This window comes from Rhopalosiphum padi, chromosome 4, assembly GCF_020882245.1.
Source record: "Rhopalosiphum padi isolate XX-2018 chromosome 4, ASM2088224v1, whole genome shotgun sequence".
Lineage (NCBI taxonomy): Eukaryota > Metazoa > Arthropoda > Insecta > Hemiptera > Aphididae > Rhopalosiphum > Rhopalosiphum padi.
The window spans coordinates 37,927,613-37,941,109 of record NC_083600.1 but is presented as its reverse complement, the minus strand read 5'-3'; the positions used below and the strand labels follow the sequence as shown (position 1 = coordinate 37,941,109).

General features: G+C 29.6%; 1 protein-coding gene across 5 annotated transcripts in view; it reads left to right on the top strand.

Annotated features, from left to right (window-relative positions):
* The window catches only part of LOC132928856 (uncharacterized), a 154,237-nt gene that overhangs the window by 43,058 nt on the left and 97,682 nt on the right, over positions 1 to 13,497 (top strand). For 3 of the 5 annotated variants that reach the window (XM_060993776.1, XM_060993773.1, XM_060993777.1), the window contains one exon: positions 5,759 to 5,795. The exons of 1 other annotated variant lie outside the window; for it this stretch is intronic. The gene's annotated coding sequence lies outside the window, so the exon portion shown is untranslated. Of the gene's footprint in view, positions 1 to 234; positions 255 to 5,758; positions 5,796 to 13,497 lie in introns of those variants that run through there. One more of the 5 variants, XM_060993774.1, reaches the window with a different exon arrangement.

Sequence of the window (13,497 nt, the reverse complement as noted above, 5' to 3'; positions counted from 1 at the left end):
AATGTTGACTTGGTAATTTATGGATATTATCATTAGCAAAGAATTCGATGAATTATTAATGTTAACCTTGATTTGAATTTTTTTAGCGTCATGATATTAAAGCAGCGTGCGTAATAATAAAGACAAAGCGGCATGGGGATGTATTATTTCCATCTTATACAAACGTACAATAGAGACAATTTTGGTTCAATAGAATCAATTTTATGATATTAGCTGATGAATTAGAGTCAAATAATCTTTTATCGAATTTAAAGGTAAGAAAATTATCCAAGTTCCCATATCGTAAACTTTTATTGATATTTTTATTATTTTGATCATAGAAAGTTAAATATATTTTAAATATTACAAAAATGTTCACGAATCACTTTAATATTATAATATATCAATTAAATCCTTCAATTTGCTTTAATAATATTCTTATCTTCAAACTTGATATCAGGTCAATTGATTAAAATAAGGTTAAAGCTAGGTAACAACACAAGATTGGTTCTACTGAATGCAAATTTGTTATGTTTACAAAATATATAAACATACGTTGTGTCGGTCAACTTAATGACATTTTATCGTTATTGACTATTGTGTATAAAAGATAATCCTTTATCGTACACTTAATTTTGGCTTACGTGCGTTCGGATATCTATTGTAAAACATATATCACTACTTTAGTGTCAAAACGCATCGACTATAATATTATTAATTATACATGAAACAAAAAAAATAAAAATAAATATTATATGTGAATAAATTATTTATTTTAAGAGCAGCCAAAATCGTCAACCGATGGTAATACTTAATTGATATTAATTACAATAACTCATCGTATAGCATTATATCATTATTATATAACTCGCTCGGGATCCGTTTACCACCGTTACCGAATCTAACATAAAAGCCCGAAATTCGGCATTACCTCTCTTCGTGTACCTCAGTTTACGTTCGGCGGTTTTGGCAGTGGTGGCGGCGGCGGTGCCCATGAGTTTGTAACCGGGATTTCGTTACTTCCGGATGATATCGATTCCCCGGTCGGTTTATGCGAGACAACGTTATCGTCATTGCTATCGCATCGCGAAAACAAAACATGCCATTTCGTAATAATACATCGTGAATATTTTCGACAAGTGCCTAACCAGCCGCGATACTACAACGACAGAGACAGCGAGCGATTTCTCCGCGGTAAGACGAAAAAAATTCCCTGCCATAAACGCACAGCTCTTCTTACTCGTCATTCTCGATACTGTTGTAATAATTCAAAAGGCGAACGAACGATTTGTAAGGGCGTGGCGTGGTGGAATAACAATACGATGGTACGACAACGGGCCGCGTGAACTTAATGAATCCGTGGGGGCGTTTTCGATGGAATCCCACAGCGGCAGCGGTGCAGACGATGATCGCATGAATCCTATTATACACATTATAATATTAAAATACGATGTTATATTTATAGGTACGCTCATATCGTGTTGTCGTTGTTATCGTAATTATTATGATTAGTATTATTGTAAGTAGGAGTGTACGATAGGTATTATGTGGTATAGGTTTAGGTATATAATAATAATAATAATAATATGTGCGTGGAATTGGGTTCTGGTTTTATTATTTTTTTTATTTTATACCGTTTTCATTCGCCACCCTAGGCCCTCATAAAATATTACTATCACCCGCGTCCCACCGTTTTTCGTGCGCGTATAAATAGTATATATATATATATATATATATGTTTGTGTGTTTATGAAAAACCGGAAAATTTTCGAAAAAAAGAACAAAACTAGCGCGCGCGCGTATATCTCCGCCGCTGCTGCCGCGCCGCACGCACATCACGCCACCTCCGCCACTACCGTGCACCACTGTGATCGCGGTCTGCGGTGGTAGTGTGTAACGGGACATGATAAATCGCACGCCTCCGGTCACGCCATACCGTACATACATTATAATATACATATACATATACATTCGTGTACGTATATAATATACGCTTTCCTCCCCCGTCACCTCCAACCCAAACCTCCACGCCCCCCGTGCCTGTGTGTTCGAGGGTCGTACCTCCGGCGTGTGACCATAATATACCTGTACACATGCGTCGTCGTCATCGTCGGTCGTCGTAATAGGTGTGCGGAAATTTAAATATATACCGAGTGCACACACACACACACACACACACACATTATATTGTATTGTAATATATTATTATTATTATACGGTGAGTGACCGCGTATATTTCATCATCATAGTCCGCACGCTCTTCTACTCCTTTGCCGCGGCCGATCTGATTGCGTGTGACCGATATAATACAACGCGGCGGCGTTGGCGTCGCACCTATACCATAATATATTGTAATATTATAATCCAATACGTGTGCTGCGTATTATTTATAATAATATCATGTAATAATAGCATGTACCGTTGGGGCAGCCGACCGCGCGCGTGCAAATACGCGTTAGTTTGCGGCCAGGCGACTTTTTAACGATTAAGACATTATGCGGGCGTGTCCGGACTTGCACACACACATACACATACACACACGCGCGCGCGCGCACGCCCACACACATACACATATACATATATAATATATATATATATATTAGGTATATAATAATAATAATATAATATAATATATGACTGCTTGCCGTGAGCGATCCATCTTGCTTGATTACCGTTTAATTTAACGGCGGGCAGTGGGCACACGGATAAAAACCAACTCTGTAGCATGTTCGCGTCCAGGTAAATAGTGCCCCGACCACCTACCCCAAGGCTGACCCGGAATCATCGGGAAAAGGTTAAGTATAACAACAACATGGGGCGAGATAATGTCTCTCTCTCTCTCTCTCTCTCTCTCCCTTTCTCGCACTCACTCGGTGGTGTATACAGCGATTATCGTATAAATTGCACCCGAATCGCGTTTCACGATTATTGCGTAAAAGTCGCTCGTATTAGTGGTGGATGGGTTTGTGGGTGGGTAAGTACGCGTCGGGCCAAATCTGCATACGACACGCGTTAATATTGTTGTATATTATTATTCCGAGTGTTCGGGTATTATATTATTGTATAACACACTACAATAATACGACGTATAGTATAAAAATTACGCGTAAAAAATTCACGCCCGTACACGGACACGCCATACTGAATGATCGTCGAAGGCATCGCATTATCGTGTGTAAAGAAAATATAAAAATAAAACATTTTCGTCGTTTAAATGGGCTATAATTTATACACTCGTAACATTGAAGTTTTATAATAATATGAGATGGTCGATGGACGGGTGTGCCACGAGTGTAATCGATAACCATATATACTATATGAATACAACTGACAAAATAAAACCGAAAGGGACTGTTTAAGATTCGGCCGGGCTTGTTGTATACTATAGCTGCAGATCAGACTTCAAGTAATTTTCCTTTTTGATTACATTTGCCACTTCGAACCTCTTACTGCGGCACCTGCCGTTTTCTATTTTTCGAATGAATTGATTTTTTCAACTTATTTATACTTTGGTCCAATCTTCATGTCATGACTCACGGACAGTTTCGATAAATTCAATCTGTTGAAAAGTTTTCTGGTACGAATGAAAAATAATATGCACACGGATAAAAGCGGGCAAAGTGTCTCATTAGTATAAAATATAATTCAATTGAATGAATATGTTTGATCTATAAATTGCTGAAATTTCTTTAATATTATCATTCTATTGAAAATGCATTACTTGGCTGAAAAGTTAATTATGTTTTTTTTTTTTTAAATGTATTTTTTAAACATTTTTATAATTGAAAAATGTAAATATGTGAAAAACGGTTTTTAAAAATTGTATTTATTGGTAAATGGTTCTTAGCTTATTACTTTATAATATTGTATTTTTCCTGGACAGTAACCAAACGTTGACCAAAATAAGTCAACTATTCATTTATCTTATTGAGTGATCATTGATTAGTATAACATAAACTAAAATATCATTTTGTAAAAGATATAATATAATTTCTACCTACTTCTTAATAATAAATAATTATAATGACAATCTACTGTTTATAACTTTTTAATGTTAATTGTTAATACTTTAAACATTAATTTTACTCGTTTTAATAATAATTATGTCACACGGATACAGGTGTATATTCCACCTTTCTGTAAAAAAAGTTAGCAAAGACTTAATGATGAATAATTATTAGCCAACTAAATCATATTAATTTAAACAAATCTAGTTTTTCCCGTGACTAAAAAAAAAAAATATACTAAAATAATGTCTGAATTTTTGATACACATTTATTAAATACACACATAAGTATTTTAAGTACAAATAGTCTCGTGGGAAATGCAATAGTTATTGTTTAGATAATAGCTTCTATAATATACAAGTTGAAAAACTTCATCGCCTTGACGAAACAAATGTTATCTGTAAATCCAGTTTTAGTTCGTAGAAAATATATTGTATTTTAATATTATTCGTTGTTTCTTATTGTTTTCAATAATAATCGCACGAGAAAATAAAAAAAAAACTTTTGTTTTTATATATTTTACCATATTTTTTTTCCCGGTATCAAATACAAATAAGGTTCTCAAAAAAAAAAAAAATATATCAACATTTTTGATTTGTATATACTATACGTATATAGCATTTATGTTTTATGTATACATGATCGATTTCAAATCGACCCGACCTTATACTCGAAAACTCCCAGTCGGTGGCAGATGAGAAAACCATTTTTCCAAATGACAATAGGACATTACATTTACTATGTTATATTATTATTATTTATTTTGTCTGTCAAAATACGGTTAGAGAAGTAATAACCGTATAAAGAATTCAAATTCAAAATTTAATAAGTCAGTTTAAAAAAAAAAGTTTTTTGGATATCCAACCTAAATATCTACGTATTCCATATTATATTATTGTGTTCCTATTTATTATTTTAATTCTCCATGATAATAATAATAATAGTAAATAGATTTTTGTTATCACTATCATCGTAGTCTGATTAAAGTGTTATTGATGTACATATATAATTGTATAATATTATAAGATCATAACGCCTATGCACAGTGATTTACCAAATATGAAAACCACCATATTGTATTCGATTAACAATGGAATTTTTCAAATGAACTTTAATTTTTTTGAATTTTGAAGTATATCAAAGGAATTTCAAGTACTTAGATTTTTCCTATAATCTAATGCGTTTTCTGTAGAAATACATTATTTCATTTGTTTCGATTGAGAACCACCCTTTTATTAGGTACCTATATTATAAAATATTAACGAGTGTGCTGAAAATGTTAATGTTAATATATAAATTATAGGTCTACGGAATATTTTATTAAATATTAATACTAAGGATGATATGTTATAAAATAGTTTTAGGGGTCTTTTTTTATATTTTATGTACATCCATTATAATTTATAAATAACTATTAAACTTAACACATATACATTAATAACTTAGAAGTTACTTAATTACTCGTTTGAATTTTGATTTGGACTCGTCAAAATTTTCAAAATGTATTATATAGTTAACAGCGAAAAGTAATCTTAAAATTATAATTAGATTGAATACATTATAAAAAGAGTCTGAACATAATTTTCAAATCACCATTACTAGTTGCGTTACATATGAGTGTGTCATTACTCATTATATTATTATAAGTGTTAACTATATTATAATAATAACAGTTATTATTTTAAATTAGCATACAAAGATTCTGTTTTATCACTTGATGGCAAATTTTGTAACATTTGAAACTAATAATTATGTTTTTATTTTAATTTTAGAACATTTTTATGAACTACGAAAAGAACTATTTGTAAGGTAAGTTTATGTAATACAATATACAAAACTAAATTATTAAGTATTTATAAAAATATTTCATTATAAAAAAATTTCAAATTTTGCTTACTGATGAGATGGATTGAAATGGGCAATAGGATTGGTTAAATTTTTAATACATAAAATAAAATGGTTATACTTATTAAAAATTGCATATCGCTAAAATTGAAATATCCATTGTCCAATATGTAAGGTATTGTTAAGTATGCTTGTATTTTAGGTATATTTTTATTTAACCTTTAAAAATAAGTAGGTAGCTACAATGGATATTTTTCATGACTTCTCTAATTTGTATGTTGTTTGAGATTTCATTATAATATAATCATATGAAACATACATTACGCGAGAATATTGGGTACCTACTACCTATATAGTATATACATTCAGTTTTAATCAAAACATAACTACTAAGTTAAATTTATTAAATATCTACTCGAATTGTACGCATAATAACAAAACTTATTTTTTAATTTAAAAAACCAACAATACATGTTTAATAACCACGTGAATACATGTTTCATTTAATCTCATAAACTATACTGCGGCATACCTGCAAAATTATTTTATTCAGCATGCCTGACTTTTCTGGGAAGTAATGGGAAATAGTTCCTACCTACACTTACACTATTGCATTTACTCGCTCGCTGATCGTCCATATGCATATTCGTTTCAATAATACACGGAATTTCACAACAAAATGTTGATTTTTGGCAATTTGTATATTTCTTTTTACCATTTTTACCGCTCGTGCACAGATGGTACTAGGACAAAGATGAAAACACACCAGTACATACAACGCACCGGGTGACGGTGGATATGGATTTTTGGTTCGGCGGTTATAATATGGTGGCATAGGTGGCGGCGATGACGCCGACCCAGATTGCGCTTTGCCAAAGGATATTTTATTGCCCTCGTCCCCGGATCTGGCAAGGCGACAGATTCACAAATCATTTATTTTTTTTTCGTTCCGAATGGCTGTAGGTTTAGATAAAAAAATATAATAAGTTAATTATTAATATTGCGTTTGGTTACTAAAATTGTATTTTATATCATCCATACCATACCTGCAGTTATACATCTTAATGAACTTATCTCATTCATGAATCATTTATGATCACCCGAAATTATATATAATATTAGTGTATGTTAACAAAAAAATAACTTTGTACGGCAAAGTCTCAATAAAAATGCCGTTTCCAATATTCTTTTTATCTCAATATAATAGTACAAATTATACGTAGTTTACAATATTATTGCGAAAATGATTTAAACAATATAATTCAAGTTGACTATGCATAATATTTGACGATAGTAAAACCCTGAAGTAAACATTAAGGATTAAACCGTGCTTAAAAAAAGAACTGTACTATAGGATTTATTTGTAATCCTGTCGAGATACACAAAAATTATACGGAAATTTGATTTGATAAAGTCACTTATTGAAAGATTGTATTCAGTCATTTCAACAAAAAAATGTCGAAACGTATTTACTTTTCACGATAACTAACTATCAACGTATTTTCATAAAAAATAAGTGTACATAAATAATTTACAATCAGACATTTCCAATTGATGTGTTTACTGGGTTATCGATAACACAGCAAAAAAACCATAAATGTGACTTATTTTTGTCCAGACATATTAGGATACAATTTAAGTATAATGAATAAAAAACTTAGCTTTAAATTAACCTAACCGATAAGTTTGGTACACATTAAATATATTACTTCGATTTTTAAGCATTAAAGTATAAACTTAATTTAAAAGGTAACGCTGATTTGTTCAGAAAGAAAAACGTATTTTTTTCAACTCAATATCACTTTACAAATATAATATTATCTATTTTTAAATATTAAATAATATCATATATTTTTATTCTCCATATGTGTATAGTATAAAAACTATAAATTTTGTTTTAAATTTAAAATTATGGATTAAAATTATTTAATCATTGTGAAATTGCAAGATTAATTATTAAACTTTAAATGGCACGCTTATTTTAAGTTTTTCATGAGAATTATTTTAAAAGGAAATCTATTCTAAAACTGTGATTAAGTAAACTTTTTTCCAATTCGACATTTATGACAGGGTAGTCAAAAAACTATTTTTATTTCGATATTTGTTTAAAGACTTATTCTATTTTAATGGGGTATTATTGAATTATTATTATTTAATAGAAATAATAGTTATAAGAATAACATAGAGTTTTAATTTTGAAAAGATTATATATACAATAGTAACGAATATTTTAGTTGCCTGAAATAGTACGTCAAATTGTTTTCCGGATAATTATAAATATAATTCAATGTTAAGAGTTTTATCGTTTAATCCTACGTGTTGTGCATACGTTTTTTTCGGGTACCGTTGCAAATATATATTATTCCGTACTAGCTGAGTACTAAAGTAGATATCTAGTCTGACCAGGAACAGCATTAAGTGTCTGGAACGGAATAGAAATGGGGCCTATTTGGTGAAATAAGTCCTGGCAGGTACTCCAATGTAGGGAACTTGAGCGTGGTCTCCCAAGTATATATTCTCCAACTGAATTATACCCATGGGTTTTCTCTCCCATCAAGATCTTCCTTTTTCTCTTTCAAATTTTTTATACTACAAAAAACGATTCGTTTAGACAATATACGCATGACCTGTATACTAAAATCATGTTTTCATTTATTTAGGTAAAATGTCCGACTGACGTTATACCGACAAATAATAAAATATTGACATTACAAACATTAAAATAATATAATAGAAAATGATGTAGAAGATACAATATGATCATAAAATACATACAACCCAGATATATTCTTATTATTTATTTTTTATTTAATTTAAATGTTTTTATTAAATACAATTATTATTATACATTATAGTCAACTCATTAAAATCGAATTTCATATATTGTCAACTACAATAACATTATATTTTACATATTACATAATACTATAGTTTATAACTCAATTATATGTTATATTTTAATATGAGTGAAATATAATTAGAATGATCTCAGCATGCCTTTATCCATACAACAATAAATTATGGAAATCTGATGTTCCTAAAGTTTTCAGGAAATATAATACAAAGCAAAGGACAAATGAATAAAATAATTACATTATAAATGTATATAAATACCTACAGTAATGTATAATTACCTACGTTTGATTATGCTAATTTTATTCGGTAAACGATAGGTAATAGAAAATATAATAATATAGTATTTTTGAGTTGTACGCATACGATACTGTTAATAAGTTTCAGTAATTTAATATATGTGTAGACATATTTCCCGATTAAGTCTAAATTATTAAATACGCTCTCATTTTATGGTAGCCACCGGGAAAAATAATTCTCAACTCTCCATATATATTCAATTTTAGATTAACAAGTTCATTATAATTTAATAGCTTTATATTAGTCAACATAAAATATCTTGATTCGTTAAAAAAAATCTATCTGATTTATACGTATCATTAATAAAGGTATTATTATTATTATTATTATTATAAGCTTGGTATTTTTAGATTAAAAATAAGAATTCAGCAATAGAAACGAAAAACAACAAGCAATATGAACGAATTTATTCCCAAAGATCATCTTGCCCGATCATAATCTGGTGTTTCTCTGTTTTTTCTGGTCTACACACGTTCTGTAAACGATGGCCATTAACGTCTTTCGAAAATATAGAATGGTCATAGGGTAGAAGAGAAGGGTGATTGTATGTGTAAGTGCAATTGTGTGTCGAAAGTAATCGTGTATGGAAGTATAAAGCTGTATCCGTAGGAGAGAAGATCGTGAAGGGTTGGTGAGGGGGGGGTCTAGAGAAGAAACGGTGGAGTGTGGCGCAAAACGACACACAGAGAGCTTGTGGAATCGATAAAGTCATAAAATAAGTTCAACACTATGGATGGCTGGAAGTGAGTAAGGGAAAAGAGGTAGTGAACTTCGAGGAGACGAGAGGTAGGATGAAGTTGTCTGGGAAGGGGGAAGTACCCTCGGGGGCGGTGGGGCCAGGGATAAAATCTGACCGTTACGTTCTTATCGATGGCAGAAGGGAGCATCGGGTGGTGGTTAGTTAAGGGGGTGAATGAGAGGAGAAAGATGGTGCATGAAACAAATTCGTGCAAAATCCGGCTTTTGCTACTTATTCTACTGCGCTCTCTTCTTTCTTTCTCACTCGTATTTTCTCACTTTGTTGAATCTGTATAATGTATATAATATATATACCTAAATATATATATATGTGTGTGTATGTGTGTGTGTGTGTAGAGAGAGTATGTTTTTTTGTATGTAGTAGGTCTTGTGCGCTACCGTGTCCCAATGAATTATTTGCCCCGAGAGAGTTTTCATAACAATAACAAAAACACAAAAGATCTTCTTATTCTGTGCACAGTTATTGGAGTACAGATATCCTCATATCTTTAGTTTTAAGAATGAAAACGTTGATTAAAACCCATAATTTTACTGATATAGGTGACATGAAATCGAGAAATAAGAATATTGCAAACATTGTAATAACACTTTTATAGTTGAAGACAAATCAAAAAATAATTTTGTTGCTTATTTCTAAAGATATGAGCATAAATATCAGATAATGATATTATAACTTTTATAATAACATAGATACACAACTTGTGGTATTTTGAGTATATTTATTTGTTTAAAAAAAAATATATTAAACAAGTCATTTAGCTATCGCATGTCTTCTTTCCTTCCACTTCGTCGAATTACTAGTTAAAAATTAAAATACAAGACGCAATAATAATTAAAAAAATTATTAATTTATATTGCTATAAATACATCGGAGACAAATTATAAATTTACTTAGTTTACGAAAAATAACCAATGTTGTCGTATGTCCCCGTATAACTGATTTAAGTCTGAACGCTGAAATTACAAAAAAAAAAAAATAATTATTTAACTTTTGGATTTCGGCCAAGACGAGTAAACCGAATCCATGGACTCTGCTATTTAAGTAACTAAAATATATTTTATCAAAGAGTGTGCTATTAACTATTGTATACAATATAGCTAATATAATATAAAATAATATAATTAAGATAATTAAATTGTATAAAACGCTGAATAACATGCAGAATTGTATTACGAGTATGTCTAAAATTGATGAAATACCAAAACTAATAACAATATTAACAATTCTATGCCTAAATATTATATTTTCAGTAAATATATTATAATTTAAAATACTTCCTCAATCAAAAACCAAAACTGTTAATTTTAAAAGAGTTAGTATTTTTTTAAATATTCACGAAAAGCACAGATGAATGCATTTTTCGTCGAATATTATTTTAAAACAAATAAAAATTAGTCATAGAACTTTAGTTATATTTTAATACTTTATAAAATATAGTTTCTTTTTAAATAATTCACAAAGCATTAGTACAATATACTTCGTTATTAAATATTTCAAATTAATATAATATATTTATTATTTAAACATTATCACATTATTATTTATATTTATAAATATTCAATAAATTGACATATAAGGGAGAGCGGAGTTAGTTGTTACACTTTTGACATATCGAATTTTTATAATTTTTCTTTTACTACGATCATAATTTATTGTTGTAAGACCATTTTATTAAATAACTTTTTAGGTACCTTTTAGCATCACTATGAAAGACATGCGTTATATATAATAAGAGTAAAGTATTTGTTTTAAAATAGTATGCTAGTATGCATGATGAGACAAAACACTTTCCAATAATATGTAAACGTTTTTCCTCAATTTCGAATTTTATTGAACTCCATGCATGTGAACCTATAATATATGCGATGGTCATATTTAATTTTATATTCGATAGATTCCCGATCAAAAATACAAACAAGCTTGCATCCCACATATTATATATGCGTTTATTCCGAATACGCCAAAAGAAAAAAAAAGACATAATAATTTGAAATCCAAATAGTGATCAATATGTGCGTATAATAATAGATTCCATTCTGTTATTCAATATTTATGTTATTTACAATATTTTGGTAGACCATGTATTCCGTTTACAATCAGACAAGATTCGAATTGGAGCGGATAATATTTTCCATTAGATAAAAACCAGAGTAATAATTGTTGAAATTACATTTTTTTCGTTCTGTAATATTTATATTAGTATCAAAAAATAATGAAAAAAAGAAAATCAAACGCCATATACATTCCAATAATGAATACGAATATTTTTGTACTATTGTATTGAAATTCATCTATTGAACATTAAAAGTTATTCAGTGCTTTATAAGTTATTAGAAAAATAAATGAAGCAAAACCGTACACACATTGTGATAATATTTATTACTCAGCAAAAATGTAATGATCATACATTATTATTATAGTCGGTAAGTCCGTTACGTATAGGTGTTACAATGGTGTGTAGTGTGTTTTGTCATCACATTTCGTAACGGAAAATGAACTCCGCTATTCAATCTAGTTTTTACTTTGGATTGGTAAAAATCTGTAAATTCCAAGAAAAACAGTAGGAAAAAGGTTATACTTATACAATGAAACTTTTCAAAATTGATGGATCCTCGTATGTTTTACTTACATTTATTTAAAAATATAGGAAAGACTATTCACATATTTTTTTTTTTTGTAAGCATTCAAAGTTCTTGAATTTTATGACACCATAAATTAACAAAAATACCCACACATGTCACGCTTATTTAAAAATATAATATACTATCATGTTATGAGATTGAATCGCGGCGAGATTAAAACCGTTAAAAGTTTACAGCAACAAACGTATCCAAACTAACTCACAACCCTTTTTTGTTATGATCATATATTCATATGTATATTATAATCAAATTTTTTATTCTTATAGATTATATAATAATAATATTATGTACGCGTATGCCGTGCTCATAATAGTCGTCCCGAAAAAATGCCTAGGAGGTTTTGAGAAAATATGTCAACTGGTATTCCTTGTTGGATGTATTATGTTAGTATGGCTTATTTTTCCGTGCAAATCATACGAAGTTAAAACTCCTCCGGCACATAATAGTAATATGATTATAATATTACGGATGGTGTACTTTCGAATGCAATATTCATTTTTGTCTTCAATCGTCGTCGAAAGCGTGAGTTCATATATTCACAATAACTCGAGTCGAAATAACTGAAGTGCTTGTCGACAAGAGTTTTGGGGACGTGGTATGTATGTATTCCAAAAACGGCTAGAATAAATTCATCTTATACCGACGTACATTATTTAAATTTATCAAAAAGCGTAGTCAATTTTCGTTCGACCGTCATAATAATTCGTTTTACTTGGTAACTTAATGAGTAATGCGGCGTATTATATAGGCAAAACAGGTACATATTAGAAGGTATTCTTTTGAATTCTTATACATAATTATTTGATATAATAGTAATATTATGATTGAATGGAGTCTATAGTTAAGTTATGAACTACCAATTTTCATGCATATTTATTGAACCTTATTACGATTTTTTTTCTCGTTACCATAAATTTAAAGTTTCCGAGAGTTGGTCAACTAAATTTAGTTATAGAATGTAATAATATATTTCTTATCTCATCAAAATTTATTGTATGATAATAATCAATGGGTAATTAATTGAGATTATAACACTATTATAACTACTAATACTACTACTTATAATAATCATAATATGATTATTATTAAATTAAAATAAAAGTTATCCGAT